Raw genomic sequence first — 5,379 nt, 5'->3', positions numbered from 1 at the left:
AAAGGATATATAAATAAAATATTAAAATACCGTGCAATAGCTTGAAGATAGTAGGGACTTCTCTTTTTCTGAAGGCTTTTCTAGATTGGATAAGTAATTTTGGATTGAGAGAAGGCTTTTATTTATAAGCTAAAAAGTTGTTGCTTCAACTCGTCTGAGGTCTCCTTCGACTCGTCTAAGATCTAACCAAATTTCAAAATTTGGGCGTGATTGGATAAAACCGTTCTTTGACTAGTTGAGCATGGGCTTTGACTGGTTGAGGATACTAGATTTTAGATATTGGACTTCGAATCGAGCAACCCTCGACTGGTCGAAGGTCCCTCTTTGACTGGTCGAGAAAGCACCAGAAATATCTATTTTTTAGATTTTAAACTTGGACTGGTTGAAGATTATCTTAGACTGGTCGAGCTACAGTTTAGACTAGTCGAACTTAAGCCTAACCAAAGTATAAAAACCTATATAAGTTTGTCTTTTGAAAGCACCTAAGTCTAAGGTCTTTCAAGGGTTTATTATACCCGAGAAGACTGGACATTGAAGTGTAAAGTTTTGTTCTTCTTCTTGAATCTTCAATAGAGCATAGTAGATCTTCTACTTGAAGTGTATTAAAGGTGGAGCTTAATCTTATACTAGAAGTATAGTAGAACTTGAACTCATTTTAGCTTGAACTTTCTAACTTCATGACTTGTACTTAAGCTTGAACTTTCCAACTTCATGACTTGAATTTTCCATCTTGATCCACATTAAACGGACTACAACACAAGTTGTTTTGTCTAAATGAAATTTGACAAACAACAGTGTGCTTTATACAATATAGCACTTACAGCGTTGATAAAACATTATTTGTCAAAAAATATAATTAACATATATTGATTGCATAGATCTATGTTGATGATATTATTTATGAATCTACAAGAACTAACTTGTCCATTGAGTTTGCAGATCTAATGAAATCTAAGTTTAAAATGAGTATGGTTGGAGAATTGAATTACTTTCTTGGTTTACAAGTAAAATAATAGGAAGATGGTATTTTTATTTCTCAAACCAAATTTACTTTAAATTTGGTAAAGAAATTTAGATTTGAGAACAGTAAAAAGTTTGATACTCCTATGAGTACAACTCTCAAACTCTCCAAGGATAAAACAGGTTATATCGAAACATGATTGGTAGTCTTTTATACTTAACTGTTAGTAGACCAGATATTTCTTTTAACGTTGGAATCTGTGCTAGATATCAATCTGATCCTAAGGAATCACATCTAATTGTTGTTAAACGCATAATCAGATATGTCGTAAGTTCTGCTGGTTTCGGTCTATGGTATCTGCATGATACAACTGTACAAATTTCTGGATATACTGATGCAGACTGGGTAGGAAACATCAATGATAGAAAACCCATCAGTGGTGGATGTTTTTATGTAGGAAATTGTTTAGTTTTCTGGCTCAGCAAGAAATAAAATTTTGTATCATTATCTACATCTGAAGCTGAATACATCGCAACTGGTAATGCTAGTACCCAGCTAGTTTGAATGAAAAGAATGTTAGCTGATTACGAAATTGCACAAGATACTATGATATTATACTGTGATAATTCAAGCACAATCAATATTTCAAAGAATCCTACTCAACATAAACATATCAACATTCGAAATCACTATATTCGACAATTAGTTGAGGACAAATGCATTTATTTAGAATATATCCAGACTAAAAAGCAGCTTGCTGACATTGTGACTAAACCGCCTAACAGGAATAAATATTCCAAAATAAAACATGGTATGTGTACTGCTAATTAATTAAATCATGTTGTTTATGTATTTTTTTATTATTTGTATATTTATAATTTATAAAAAATGTAAAACATTTAAAATAATAAAAATTAGATTTTTTGTCAATTGCTCGACGGGTCGACTATGTCCTCGACGAGTCGACCCTCAACGAGTCGAGGACCATACTCAACCGGTCGAGGATCGCAGGTTTCCTCATTAAAAGAGGGAAAACCACCTTTTTCACCCCATTTCTCTCTTCTTCCTTGACTAGCTGTGCCTTGTTGAGGGTCAAATATTGCATATTATCCCCAATTTATATTTTGATTTTATGAACATGATAATGTTTAATGTTCTATTTTACTCATGTTTGTGTTGCAGGGTGAATTTAAGAGCTTGGATTAAAAAGGTTGCTAAAGTATGGATTTGATGCTCAAGAATTACCAAGGCAAGGGATAGATTTTAGGAGACCAAGATTGAAGAATTCACATGCCAAAGATCCAAGAAAACCAAGTGAGAAATGAAGAGAATCAAATATTTGAAGTGAAGAAAAGGAATCCTGAAATTGTCTTGAAAACAAACATATTTCTAAAATTGTCCTGAAAATGCATATTCTGAAACTCTGGGTCATTCCGTGAAATTGTGCAGAGTGAAGTATATTTTGAAAAACTATGCAGGGTGAAGTCTATTTTAGCAAACTGCTTAAATTTGAGGCGGTTTCTAGAGTTTTCTAACTAAGTACGAAAGTTGGAGTTCCACGACTATGAATAGGACTCCCTATGATGCTCCAAGGCATCTTCTAAGGTTTAAAGAGTGGAGCAAAAGGGTGGAGAAGCCATCGCCAAGAGTTTTTCTTCCTTACTTGTTTTCATATTTTTCTTAAGAGATAATCATGTCTATGGTTGGCTAAACCTCTTAGCTATGGCTAAGAGGTGAAGCTTGTAGCGTGATGGGATGTTTTTATTTCTTTGATTCATGCTTCTATTGAACTTACTTTGATTCTAGTTTGATATTTAAGGAATACTTTCAGTTTTTAATGAATTGTTGTGAGTTAAATTACACTAAATCTATAATAGCTTTGAGTATCTTCTTTTCCTATTTTGAGATTATGGGATTGGTAAATCCTATTGTTTGCCATTGTCTCATGGGCATGGTTTGGTGATGGAATCCTTGCCAATTATCATAATTCTCCTCTTTTGAGAGTTAGGTCAAAGGAAGTTCAGATTTGATCTTAATTGTTATATCTTTCAATTGGATATGATAGGATGCTCATTCCAATTGTGTTACTTGAGTCAAGGAATCACCCTGATTACTACAAGTGGATCCTTGGAAACCCTAGGTCCCACCTTTGAATTCTTAAGTTTTTAATTACACACTTCACAATTACTCCATTTAATTTCAAATTTAGATTTATATCTTTTTCTAGTTCTACTTCTAGTTACTTTCAGAATACACACGAGATTAGTCCCTGTGAATTCAACATTGGTCTCATCGAGATTATTACTGTATCGCAACCCTACACTTGGGGTTGTGAACAAGTTTTTGGCACCGTTATCGGGGACTAACGGTTGCGTTTTCCTGTGATTAACTAGTTTTGGAATTAGTTTCAGATTAGAGTTTTTTTGCTTTCTATTTTTAAGTTAGGGTTTTTTTGAATAATTTTAGAAATTAACTTAGCTTTTTATTTCTAGGTTTAGAATCTTTCCTTTTCTATTTTTAGAAACTAATTTACTTTCTAATTCTAGGATAGAAATTTTCCTAATTTGTTTTTAGAAACTTTCTTAATCTATTTTTAGAAACTAATTTCCTTTCCTTTTTGTTTTTTAGAAACTAGTTTACTTTCCTTTTTCTTTTTTAGAAACTAACTTACTATTTTTAGAAACTAGGTTGCTTTCTTAGTTTTTTTTTTTTTTTTTTTTTTGTAGAAACTAACTCACTTTCCTTTTTCTAGGTTTAGAAACTTTCCTTTCGTTTTTAGAAACTAGGTAGTTTTTTTTTTTTTTAGAAACTTTCCTAATTTGGCTTTAGAAACTAACTCATCTTTCTATTTTTAGAAACTTTCTATTTCTCTTTTAGAAAGTAATTCACTTTGCTTTTTATTTTGCAGGATCCTAACATAGAAACTTCTAATTTGGCAACTTTTTTCTAATTCTCTCTCTTTCTATTTCTTGATTTCTATTTCCCTTTTTCTTTTTAGGTTTCGGTTAAATTCTGAAATTGAGGGTTGAGATTGTTTCATTCCCAAGTGGGTCCGTGACAACACTCGACATCTCTTGAGTGAAGGAGGATTGGTTGAGGGGTTATCTATCCATCACAGGATTAGACACCACTTGAGATCCATAGAGTTAACCGAAATTATGGCTGCAAATCAACTGACTAATCAACTTCCAAATCCACCCCAACCTAGGGTGGAGGAAATCTAGGATGAGAATGAGGTGCATTGAGCACCCCCGCCTCATACTTTACGACACTATTTACAACTGGCGGGGATGAGCACCCCTTACTGTATGGTTTTTCCAGTAAATATAGGAAACATAAACATCAAGCTAGGAGTGATCTAACTCCTTCCAAAGTTTCTTGGGCTTGAATATGAAAATCCATATTTACACTTGAAAGAGTTTGATGTGATTATAACCACTTTATACTTTCCTAATGTGTCTGAGGACACAATCTGGCTGAAACTCTTACCTTTCTCCCTAAAAGAAAAGGCTAAGACGTGGTTGCATTCACTACGTCCATGATCTATTGGCAGATGGAATGCCATGAGAAGGGAGTTCATAAAGAAATTCTTCCCATATCATAAAATACCATCAGAAAGTCGATCATGAACTTCGCCCAAAGGGAAGATGAAACATTCTTCCAATTTTGGGAGCGGTTCAAGGATCTTGTTAGTTCATGCCCACAACACGGTTTTGAAACGTGAAGCATTACAAATTTCTTCCATGAAGGACTGACATCTTCTATGTGCCTATTTGTCAAGACAATGTGCAATGGGGAATTCCTGAACAAAGATGTTGATGAAGTATGTGATTACTTTGATAAACATGCTGAAACTGCAAAATCATGGGATATCTCCCCAAGAACGAGCATCATGTCTAAGCTTACTTAATCAAAGGAGAGAGGTAAAATATATCTTTTGAAAGAGGAAGATGATATCAATGCTAAAGTGGCCAGTCTCACAAGGAAACTCGAGGGCATGGAACTTAGGAAGGATAAGGATAAGGAAGTTGTCTACGGTATTTGTGCTTGTAATATTCATACAACTAAAAATTGCCCAATAATACCTGCATTTCAAGAAATATTAAATAAGCAATCAAATGTCGTAAACTACCAAAGGCCTTTTAAGGGACTCACTTCGAACACATATAACTCTAGCTAGATAAATCATCTGAATTTCAGTTGGAGGGATGGATACTCCATTACACCTCAAGGAATCCCTATTCAATTCTTAAATCAAAGGATACCTCAAGAGGAATTGGTTTAAAATCCCCAAGAGCTCATCCAGCAAAGTACTCTTCAAGCCTTTTAAGAACTAACAAAGCTATACAAAGGATAGACTCACGCGTTGCAGTTATGGAGAAAGGGATGCTTCCAGCCCAACCTATCCCCAATCTTAA

General features: G+C 34.1%; 1 non-coding gene across 1 annotated transcript; it reads right to left on the bottom strand.

Annotated features, from left to right (window-relative positions):
- Positions 1–4,568: 4,568 nt before the first annotated feature.
- LOC131235880 (small nucleolar RNA R71) lies at positions 4,569–4,675 on the bottom strand. The gene has a single exon (XR_009166396.1). It is a non-coding gene; the product is annotated as a small nucleolar RNA R71 (small nucleolar RNA).
- Between the last annotated feature and the right edge of the window lie 704 nt (positions 4,676–5,379).

This window comes from Magnolia sinica, chromosome 19 (genome assembly GCF_029962835.1).
Source record: "Magnolia sinica isolate HGM2019 chromosome 19, MsV1, whole genome shotgun sequence".
In the NCBI taxonomy this organism is placed as follows: Eukaryota; Viridiplantae; Streptophyta; class Magnoliopsida; order Magnoliales; family Magnoliaceae; genus Magnolia; species Magnolia sinica.
The sequence above is the reverse complement of the archived record's forward strand: the minus strand, read 5'-3'. Positions and strand labels throughout refer to the sequence as shown.